This window comes from Odontesthes bonariensis, chromosome 24 (assembly GCF_027942865.1).
Source record: "Odontesthes bonariensis isolate fOdoBon6 chromosome 24, fOdoBon6.hap1, whole genome shotgun sequence".
In the NCBI taxonomy this organism is placed as follows: Eukaryota; Metazoa; Chordata; class Actinopteri; order Atheriniformes; family Atherinopsidae; genus Odontesthes; species Odontesthes bonariensis.
This window is the reverse complement of record NC_134529.1, coordinates 13,468,316-13,480,518: the sequence shown is the minus strand read 5'-3', so window position 1 is coordinate 13,480,518 and position 12,203 is coordinate 13,468,316. Positions and strand designations below refer to the sequence as shown.

The following is a 12,203-nucleotide window of genomic DNA, read 5'->3' as shown; positions in this document are numbered from 1 at the left end:
ACACTACAGTACCCCATTTGAAATTGATTTTGTCAGTTTGGGCAGGTGTAAGATATGCAAATGCTGATGTGGTTGTTATGATGTCTTCTCTTAAGTCACATGAAATGTTCTTCCTTAAATGTTCCTCTACTGTGGATGATTACAGGTTTGTTCAGTGCCGAATGCAAACTGTATTACATGGTGTTTTGCCGATGAATGGTGGCGCTCTTCTGTGCAGCTTGTGTTACTAACGATTGTATGGAGGGGTTTGAGAGTTTTTTTAGATACAGTTGACAAGTTTACCAACAGGACAGAAAATCCATGAGCTGCAGGCCTGTGGGAGGATAGAAACAAAAAAAACAGCTTTATAGTTATTGTGAAAATTTGACAAGGATGCCAAACCTTGACGGGGAAAGCACGGGACGATCTATATCAACTGTGGTTTCCTGCAGTTTTTGGTCTCTGTTACGGCCACCAAGTACACAACATATTTAGAGGACACAAGACAAGATTGAGGGTTCAAAAAGATATATTTTATTATTAAACTCTCTGGAACTTTGGTTCTTGGTTCAGCTGCTTTTGATTTTCTGTGAAGAAAAGAGAGTTAACTTCCCTCAGGTTTCCCGTGTCCCAAAAAAAGAAAGAAGGAAAAACACAACCCCAAAAGTATTAACAGAAGGTTGGACCTGGTGAGCCGATCAAACAGAACAAAACGGTACAGCAGGGGGCCAACCCTATACAGGTCCATCAAAGCCCCTACTAGTACCGGACTAAAGCAAAAAAGAACCTAATGCAAAAGAAAGATCGAAACCAGGACAACCGGTCCCACCAGGCCAAAAAACGAACAAACAAAGACTAACCAAAAATACCGCATGGCAGGCTGGAGACGTCAGCTGCGGCCTACAGCGACTGGACGAGCGCGCACCGCGTCACGACGCGTTCCCGTTGGTGATGGAGCGAGCGGAAGCGAGTGGAAAGGTGGAAGTGGAAGTCCCTAACATGTCGAAACCCAGCCTATTTATAGGCGGACCAACAGCGCCACAAATTAATGTAATCAAATTAATTACCAAAATAATTACTAATGTGCCCAAAGCACATAACACCCCCACCCAAAGACTCTGAATGGGGATTGATGTAACCCGTAAGAAAAAAAAAAAACATTCAGAGAAAAAAAAAACAAGACTAGAGTCGTGAGAGTGCGTCGGCCACTACGTTGTCTTTACCACGAACATGTTGGATAGAGATGTTAAAAGACTGGAGTCGCAGAGCCCAGTTCATCAAGCGGCGGTTTTTATTGCGCATGCGAACGGAGTATGGTCCGTAAAAACAACCACAGATCCGATGGAACCGCCTACATACACTTCAAAATGTTCTAAAGCCAGGACCAACGCTAGTGCCTCCTTTTCGATGGTTGAATACCATCTCTGATACTTGTCAAGTTTCTTTGAGAAATAAGAAACCGGATGTTCCACCCCATCAGTACCATCCTGGAGAAGGACAGCTCCGACGCCAGAATCACATCCGTGGCGTCCACAGCCAACTTAAATGGTACATCAAAACGAGGGGCAGACAACACAGGAGCGTTAATTAGCAAATGTTTAGTTTGCTCAAAAGCAGATTGACACCGATCAGACCAAATAAAAGCTACTTTAGGGCTAAGTAGGTCTGTTAAAGGAGCAGCTACAGAGGAAAAGTTTTTACAGAACCCCTGTAGTAGCCAACCATTGCTAGATAGCGGCGTAGCTCAGTACGAGTGGTAGGTACCGGAACAGATAAAATAGCCTCTACTTTAGCGTCAACGGCGCGCACTTGACCTCCCCCCACCCTTTTTCCAAGATAGGTCACTGTCGCTTGGCTGAGTGAATTTCCAGAAAGTTTCAGTGCAAATCCTTGCCATCTGTAACTAAAAAAAATGTGTTGAGCGCTGACATGGGTCAGTGGATGTAGGCATGTGCATTTAACACAGGTAGATACAATGAGACACAGCTGTGCCTTTCCAATTATTTGAAACCTGGAAAGAATGATAAGCAGACAAAACTTGCTTTTTTGAATTTGGGATCGCACTTTAAACACACACTTCTACTGCCTGATAAGAATGCGTTATATAGTAATGTGATGAACTCTAAGTGTAGTTTTGTGCAGCTTCCTGCCTAGATAATGTTAACACAAAACAGTTTTGGTAAAGGTTGGCTTAAGAGGCTTAACAAACTGTCATGTCAGCTGCAGGCCATCTGAACATGATACACACACATTGACGCACATTCCTTGCTGCCACGCTTTCAGATTCAAGGGATTTATTGTCATACACAGGGCTTTGGGTGCACTTTAAATCCAGACAAGCTTTTTTTCTTCATGACACTTTTTAGACACTACACTCTAATTTATACAGCAGGTTTATTTCCGGAGATGTAAGCTTCTACGTGACATGGTGCACTACTGTGTGAGTACTCTGGATCAAAGGAAACTACCAACAGTTCCTTTCACAAAACAGCATGTGTAACAAAAAGATTCATCTAAAGGAACATTATCTCTAATAAAGTTAGGATTAGCACCACAGAGGTTGTGGAGGGACATCTGATGGGCTGCTTGCACACGCACGCACACACCCCCACACACACATACACTGTCAGGGGGAAATTGTTTTCATTTGGAATGTCTGTAACTCTGCAAGGTCTAATTTGGGACACATGGCCTCTCAGTAGTGTATTTTTGTTCCGCACTGAGCTAACTGAATTCTAATCCCCTCACAGAGTACATAGCATGTGTGAAAGTGAGTGTGTTTACGACAAACAAAATTACTGCACAAGGTTAACTGACAAGAAATCTCTCTGAGCAAATGTTGTGAGAACTACGCAGAGGGATGTTGCGTCTATACAATCCGGCTGTGGCTTTAGAAAAGGGACACTGATTATCAGCTCGTACAGATCTGGGTTTAACTCTGATCAGTGTGACTCCTCCGCAAGTAAAAGACGATTTTTGAAAGGCAAAAAGAACTCAAATACTATAGCATGAGATATGTCGGAAATAAGAGATGCATAAAGGCGAAAAAAGTTGCGCATTTTCAGCTCGTACTGAAAAGAATACTTTTGATTAATGAAGTTGATTAAAAAAAGTAAATCATTTTGTATTAAGGTTAATTGTTTTCCTGAACATCTTGATATTTACGACACCTGCGCAAGAGGGAGAATAAATCAACTAAAAAAGGTCAATCATTAAACTGAAAGCATACTCTCCTCCTGTGCTCCAGCTGAAATACTAATGTTGTGCGACTTAATTAGCTGCATTATCCATTTATAAAACCACATCACATCCCTTTGCTCATATCCTGACCTTCATTAATAAACATTCAATATGCTGGAGATTGCTTGTTCAAAACAGCCTGAAGCTGATTATACATTTTTGTCAACAAAACATGAAAACTTATTGGATAATTGATGACTGATGATTCTGCCAGAAAAAAATGGTCATGTTAGTAACTGGACTAGTGGACTTTCGCAAAACCAATGTATCTCTTTGAAAACTTACAAGGTTCCTTGTGAGCGTGTGAATTGCCAGCCCAAGAATCATTGCATGCACATCAACTACTGAAACACACTGAAAGAAACCAAAATGCATGATAATCCACACAAATCAAGTATGTTGAACTAAGTAAAGAGTCAAATAATATCCAAGTAAAAAAAACCTTTCCCAGCATTATGCACCACGTAATCAATTCCACACTTTTCTGGTTCAGTGCCGTCTTTGACCAGATACGCATTTGAAGCTGTTACATGTGGCGTCTCTGTCTTTATGTGTGTACTGTGCGTCAAGCTGAGCCCAACAGATGCAGAGCCACGCACACGTGGAGTCCACAATGTGATGTGTGTTTTTCATTCCACTCTTTCTGCAGCGTGGGTTGCCTTTTGTCCACTTTGTGCTGTGAAGTCTCTGGAGAGGCCAGCTATGCATTTGTACTGAATGAAGAACAAATTCTGCACAGTGTTGGTTTCGCTTGTGTACCTTACTTAAGTGTGGGTTTACTCAACGTTAGATACCATAGTCAAAGAAAATCTATTAGTCTTTGGCACAATTCACGAACACGGCCATGCTTTATCCATGTATCATTTGCATTCAACTAATCTGCTTAATGTATTATGGCTTTTGAACCACACAAAAAACTATGCAAAATTACTACAAATCAGTGTAAAGCAATTAAGCAAGCACAGCTCATAAATCCTTGTTGTACACCACAATATCAGGTGATAAAAAATACAGATTGAGCACCATAATCTGTTGTTTTGGAAAAGTCTAATCAAATTGTACAGTAGCATATGTCAAATTATTACAAACATGATCCTATTATATATTATGGCACAGATACCCATATTCCCATCTGATAAAAGCTTATGTCTCTGGGCAATAACAGACACTGATCTAATGGCTACCCACAATCCACTTTGAAGGGGATGGAAATCTGCTTTGCATAATTAAAGGAAGGTGGTCTTTTTTTGGCTCCATTTTTACCTTTGTCTTGCTCATCATGCTGTCTGCTCAACAATTATTTCACTTTTACTCATCTCCCTTCTTTCTGTGTCACTCACAGAATGACAGACGCCAGCTGCGGTCATTGGCTTTGTTCAGCTTTCCTGTTTGGGGTTTAATGATGTTTTTCAGTGAACACAAGTTAATCCCAAGGGACGCTTTATTAGAGCAAAAGAACGAGTAAATGCAGTCTTGTATTCCAAGTATTGTAAAGGAGAGAAGTCAAGCCAATTCAAAGAATTTAAAAAGGTCAGCGTTCAAGTCAGTCATATTATAAGATATTCATATTATTGTTCACAAATGACGTTACTCTCTGTAACAAGAGAGTCTTAGGAATAACACATAGTGTTTGTTACAGACTATAAAGTCAAGACAATATTGACTTTCCTCAAGTAATACAAGCGACAACATAATCTCCAACAAACTAACTCTGCTGCTCCTTAAATCTTCATTAAGTCAGTCATTTTAAAGAAATGATCAAATGGAAGCTTTTGAAAGAAAGTCAAAATCCATTAACTTCTTCTATTTGATTAACTTAAGCTACACTAAAAGCCCCTTAATCTACTTTATATTTCACCATTTTACCTCAAAAATAAGGTTCCACGAATAGAGAGTGAAGTGATCGAGTGGAGAGGCAAACTGCACAAAACGCACTTTGTCATTGTTTTTTTAATATAAGCACACCACCAAAACATTAACTGGCAGCAGAAACCATTACTCCTGAAAGAACTATACATGTACTGGCAGAACGATATAAAAAAGAGAAAATGCCCCATTGATTTATTAGTATTTAATGCAAGCCAGAATTACAAGCCTATCACATTTTCTAGTACCTTTGAACAAAATGATATTCGGTGTTAACATGTCATACCAAGCTGACTAACCACAGTAATGCAGCCTGTAATGTTGTGTCACATTTCTGGGGAGGTGTATATCAGCTCACTACATCAGATCAAGTGTAGGGCACACAGCCATAGACTAAATACAAAACCAGAAATTAATCTCTAAAATGTTTCCATCTGTGGCTCGAGCTCTCTTTTAGAAAGACGTGTTGGCAGCAGCAGCTCGTTTGCATTTCAAGCTACAAACACTCAAAGTCTCCTTTTCAGAAGAAGCTAAAGCCACGTGTGTATAGGTTTGGTCAAAAGACTGATGCTGATGATTGTATTTCGAGCTGAATCTGGCAGGACACATTCTAGTGACATGCGGTAGTCACATTACCCTGTGAAAACATTTTGGTATAACACCTTTGGTACCAAAAAAATATGGCAGCTCATTCTACATGTCTGGATATAAAGAGGAGTGGGACCGTGTCCTGTGTTGAAAAATGATTCTGTGTTCAAAATGATTTCGCACTTACCCCACAGCCCTTCAGACCCCTTGCGGCAAAATACATCCACTTACCTGCAAGAGGAGAGAGACAAGAAAATCAATGACTGCACACTCAATTATTTCACAACTTAGCAGGCAAGTGCTTGCTTTGTTTTCCTCAGGCAGAGATAGAACTCTTTACGTCTGCACAATGTATGAAGCAGCTCGCTGAGATTTGAGATTTACACTTGTGCATCTAAAAAGCTACTTCATTAGCAAAACAATGCAAACCCAATAAAAAAGGTTCTCATGTAGGCTATAGTACAAGGCATGATCAAACCTCACCCTTGTCATCCACTAGACCTTTATTCATCTGAGCAAGCCCTAATAAAAAAAAAAGGCTCAGCTTTTGTAGTATCATAAAAGACAAGCATCATTTCAAAGATACCTGCAACCTTGAGACTGCTACTTCAATCAAGATGAAGATGGATGTGATTGCCTATTTGTCAAATGTAGAATGTGGAATAGCCAATGTAAACACAGGAGACAAATGGCAGCAAACAAAGCCAGAGTAGGCGCAACCTACAGAGCAGTAGAATTGATTATGTTCCATATCTTGCTGTCTGATGGTCCCTCAATAAAGGAGTTAATGGGCAAAAAGACCCTGACCTGGTCACACTGTTAACAGCTTGTATAAGTGCACACACCAGTGTAGGTGTAGCCTAAAAGTAGCAGCGAGGGATATTTCCACATGTGTGGAAAAAAAATATATATTGAAAATCCAAGGTTGGCTCCCAAATTAACACAGGCTCGTGTTTATTTTCAGTGGGATGCATCAATCCGAATTGCAGAAAATAAGCAGTGCCAAATATTCTAATTTGATGTATCAGAATTCATTTTACACAGTAAAAGTGGGACAGATGCACCTTTGGGGCTCTGACAGTTTTTCTTTAAAAACAAAGTGGGCTTTATCTAGAATGTTCTAACCCATGGTGGAGTTCAGCGCTGACCATTTCAGGACAAAGACTGTCCCGGTGATAATTCACTAAACATAGGCAACTCACAGCTGACGGAAAACAGCGACTATTGTTGGCTGATATATGGTTAATGGCAACGTGAGGTCAACAATAGGAAGAGAAGTTTAAAAAGAAAATCAAAGACAACAGGGATATTTCCTTTGCCCTTCTACTCAAGGTTCATTTCCACACACATCACAGAAAAGCAGTGTCAGCAAAAGAAAGAAAATAGTCATGTTATCATCATATTTCCATCATTGTTTGACAACATCCTCCACAGCTGTTAGAGTAGTAATAAACCATGAGGGCCCATTTGAGCATTCAATTTAACTAAAGCTGTTAAGGAACCTCTGTCAGCATATCAAATGTGCATTAAAATTGGCACTAATAAATACGAAGGAAACAGTAAATACTGATTAGCAGTTTTTATGAGTGTATCTGTGTCTTTGTGCCAGTTCCCAGCAGGAAGAAGTGTTGAACCTCAAAGCCCAGCATGTGGCCTTTGCTGAGTGACTTATCTCTGCATAGCTGATCAATAATTAACCATGGGACACGCTCTAATGAGGATGAAAATGCACCGTTAGGAAGATAAAGCCTCAGAGTAAGGTACTTGACCACTTCTCTTAATTTAGATCCACTTATCACCCTATTAGCGTATTTCAGTCTTACTGAAATTGCCATCTGTCATTCTATGCCTGCCTATATGATTTTTTTCTTCTCAGTTTAAGTTGAGTTCAATCCTTTCTTTTTTTCTTTAGCTTGATGAGTTGTACTCTTCCTCTTCGCTCGGTCTTTCCTCTCACTTCTCACTCATTGATGTAACCAGCTATAACAGTTCTGGCGACTCTCCCGTGTAGCACATCAATACATCTCCAGATGCTGCATGACACATGTGGAAAGGACCATTTCTGAAACCATCCATCAGAGGGGGGATGAGCCCTCACCCATCCCCACCACTCGTCTACTCTGGCTCCTCCAACAAAGCGCGTTCAGCAGACAGGTTTTAATAGGGCCCATTAATCAGTGAAGCCAGACTGAAATTCAGCAGGAAAAGACCGATCCTTGAGGAGCTCTTCATCTTTGGAAATAATGTGCCGCTACACATCTGCACATTTAAAAATGGACATAACTAGACAGCGCAGGACATCCCATCACATGTAACAATCAATACATTTCATTTACACAATTTTTTTAAATCCAATTATTTGTGTCTCTGATTAAACTGCCTAAGTCAGCCGAGTCAAGAGGTGGCAGGTGATGAATGCCTACCTGTGGTGACGCCAATGATGACGAACAAAAGGCAGGTACTAAAAAATGCTTGAGTCTGGTTTGTCTATGTCTCTTAGTAGCGACTCTCAAAGATCCCATTAGATGAATATAAAATGAATACACTTGTTGAGAGAGGATAGTTTTAGTATAAGTGAAAGTTCAGCTACTCACATCCTGGCACACAGACAAATATAATACAAGCACACACACAAGCTGAAGTTCATCTCGAGCGAAAATAATATTCCTTTGACTTGCAGCGAAGCCAAGACCTCTGATTCCTGAAGATACCTCAGGCTTTTTCTATGCCATCTGCTTCACCAATACCTTCTCACAATGGAGCTGACTGATGGCCAGTTGGCAACGAATCTGAGTACAACAAGACTCGAGAGATGACTGGCAAGAGAAAATGCAGAAGCTCAAGCCAGCCAAGTTTCGGTGAACATAAAATCTGTTCCCTTGAAAGATAAAGACTTTCTGTTTAGAGGGAAAAATCTAACTTAAACAGTCATCCTTATCCGTGCAGGTGTGTTCGTTTTCCAGAGATTTATCCTCCAAGATATTTCAACATTGTAACATTTGCCAATGGCTACATTTTGCTTCTGAAAACCAGCACAGTGGGATTATCTTAACTTCCTCTTCCACTCATGCCTAAAGAAGGACACACAGTGACATCAACAACACAAAACTTGCTTGTGCTTTTTAAATAAAAGCATTATCAAGCTAAGTCGTTGCAATGAATTAGATTGAAGAAATTAATTTATGGACCATTACTTTCTACCAAACATTATTAGTGAAGTGCCATGAACCGATCCACATGTGCTTCCATATCATACATAAACAACAACAATGGAATACATCTGTCAGGCAGCTCAGTCTCCAGAGAGGATTCTTATAAAGACAGACGGTTAGGCCATCAATAATTAAAACAGATGTAATTCCCATTAGCCAAGGGAGTATACCCATAAATATTTAATGTGCTCTTTGTGCCCCGTACCGTCCCCTCACTTTCCCTCTCTTGCCCTCTCCTCTCATGGCTTCATTCCATCTCTCATCTGTCGTCCATAGCCCTTTTTGCTCGCTTTTCTGCTCCTCAAAGTTTCTCCTCCACAAGTCCCCCCACACACATCAGAGAGCAGTGCAGAGGTGAGCAGGCTCCAATGCAGACACGTACTATCATTCTTATTATAATGGTCCCACTGGGGAGGTTAGATAGGATGAGGAAGGATAGAGGGGGCAATGAGGGGAGCCTTGAGGGAACGGAGGCCACAATTTACGACCTGCGACTGCCGGACTGGTTTGCTGGAGAGGAAGACCCTTGTGTCTCTTCACACTTCAAACTGACAAAGATGAAAAACAGGCCCCACTTATTCTGACAACTGAAAAGATTAAAACAAATCTAGTTTTACATCTAAAACATGCTTTTAAAACAAGACTAGCTGTTGAAAGTTCAAAGGCTAATTTAGGGAGCAAGATGTGCCCCTTTTCGACGGAGACAAAATAATATACGGACAACAAAAATGGAACAGGCACCTTGAACAGAATATCAGGGATATATCTGTACCTCTCCCTGATGTATAACAAAGGCAGGATGTAGAGTGGGAAGCTGAAATTGAAATACCCATTTACTGATGTCGCACCATCAGTCACCAGACGCCCCTCATTAATCCAGACTCTCTCCCAACATCCAACTTCTCCATTCATCCTTCCGGCTGCTGGCATGTCTCCCCTGTTGAAAAAGCTGCCCGTGCAACTGCAGCAGTATGGGAGCACCAGCTGAGCAGCCACTGTCCATCCATCTCCTGGCTGACACAGGGCCTAATGTGCTGGTTCTACACCAGACAGGCCTCGAGCAACAACAACTTAAGAGGAGGCCAAAGACGTTCTCAGTGAAGACAACAAACCCTCAGAAGAGAAAAAAAAAATTAAATTTGATTACTGCCACCGGCAAAATGCACACACTGCTCTGACAGCTATTACAAATCTCATCAAAACATTTTATCTTACCACAAGATCAGAAATCACTATTAATAGTAAGACTGACGGTAATGTGTACTCGTATTCCTTACATAAATCATTTCTAACACAGCAGAACAGTTACATTGAAATACTGAAATTGTGTCAGAGATAATTGTCTTGAAATTTACTGGTGTCATGCGACCTGCGGTTAAAGCTGTGAGCAGCCACTACGAGGCCCAAGTGAAAAACTCTTGCCTTAATTTGTCTGACCTACTTAACCAAAAACAGACGCACGCTGGTCCATCAGTTAATCAAGCTAACATCATACAGCATCTGTCAGAGACAGTCTCCTGAATTCTGATCTGCTGTCAACATGTTTTTTTGTGAGGGTGGCAATATGAAAAGTGCTATGTGGATAACACAAGGCATAAAGGAAAAGCAACAGGGTTGTATCACAGGAGTTGTGGCTGAGTTTGACAAATAGGGAAAAGGCCCACCGTCAGCTGCTGAGAGAACTGAAGTGGGAAAAGTAACTGATTAGACAGTCTGCTTGCCACCTACTGAAAAAGCCATGCTTAACACCTTCATGTCTACTTCTAAATGTGGATCATCAAATGTTTTAATAAAAGAGTGTATTATATTAGGAGAGACAAAGACAAAGTTTCCAGTTGTTGGACTTAAATCATCAAGTATTCATAAATAATCTGTAACATTAATGTTCCCTAGCTGGCGCTCTATCATAAATATATATTGTTGTTTGGACTGCTAACATTCAAAAGCCAAGACCTCTGTGTTGTATTCAGTGTAATGTATACACTTTAAAAATATCAAGGTTTTTCTGGACACTTATGTTACCTGGAACAACAGTATGAATTATTTCAAGGATCTGGAGTTCTCTTAACACAGAAGACACAGTATAGACAAAAAAAGAGGGGACAATTCCACTGCTTGCCTTGAATTATAAAAGAGGATTTTCCAACGTTATGTTAAGCTGAGGGTTTCTTAACCTCATTCTACTGTAAGTGGAATCCGAAGCATCTTGAAAGCCAGCTTGTGCAGTACCACTGCTCTTCCGCTTTTAACACCAGAAACTGTATTCCACTCTTTGGAGCCAAACTTTTTCCCACTGGAGGGGAGTTGGCAGCTCTAAGCACCACAGAAAGTCATTCATCATCTCTCAAAGGAGTACGCACTACATCAATCTGTCTGTCAGCAGTCCTCCAGACCTGTATTCCTTTGCCTGCCTCTGTACATTCCACACCGGATCTCAGCACTCCGTGGGCTTAACTCTGTCCTTGACTACACTCATTATGTTGAAGGACCTATGAAATGTCCAACAACAATAACTAAGATTCTCTCGGTTCTAGGAAGTAGTAAAAGAATTAGCAAATGCATTTACGAATAAATGTTTTTAAAAAATGTTACTGAAAAAAAACTTATGATCTCTCGGCTTTCAGATATTTTAGACCCTGCAGTTTAGTGTAGAAACAACCCAGGGGGCATATGATGAATCAAAAGAACCAGCAGAGAGTACAAGAGGTCTGAGGATTGGCTATCCCTTGGGTAATGTTTCTGTGTATCGACACCTCCTTCTGCTTTCTGCGTATCCATTTGTCAACTCAGCATCCTGCTGTGATTAGGAATCTAATGGGGTCTGCATTTCATCTCACACAAAAAATCATGCATATACACTTTTTATTCTGGTGTAAAGGGTGGTTAGAATGGAGAATAGTGCAGGAAACAGACAAAACAATTTATTGTGAGAATGGCTTCAAACTGAATGGTGCTCCCATCAATTTGACAGATGCTGACGGTAAAAGAAAGACAATCTGAACAGGGTGTCATGGTGGATGATGCTTTATGTAGTCTGGGAGGCATACAGAATATCAAACTTCACACTACTCAATATCAACATTTCTGTCATTTTGTTGTTTTATGTTGAAAGTTTTAAGTCACACATTAACAACCAAGTGGAAATGTAATCTAGCCTTTTTTCGTAGCTACTCTTAACACAAGCACATCACGGTGGAATACTTTCTGCTGGAGATGTGCTCCTGCGGAGGGAAATTCGAGGGATGGCATGCAGGGGGACAGGTGTCCAGATCGAACAAGGGACCGCACGTGAAGCAGAAATCTTACAGCAAACTTAAA

At 40.7% G+C, this 12,203-nt stretch overlaps 1 protein-coding gene across 3 annotated transcripts in view; it reads right to left on the bottom strand.

Moving 5' to 3' along the window:
* The window catches only part of sash1a (SAM and SH3 domain containing 1a), a 160,687-nt gene that overhangs the window by 107,998 nt on the left and 40,486 nt on the right, over window positions 1-12,203 (bottom strand). The window lies entirely within an intron of this gene.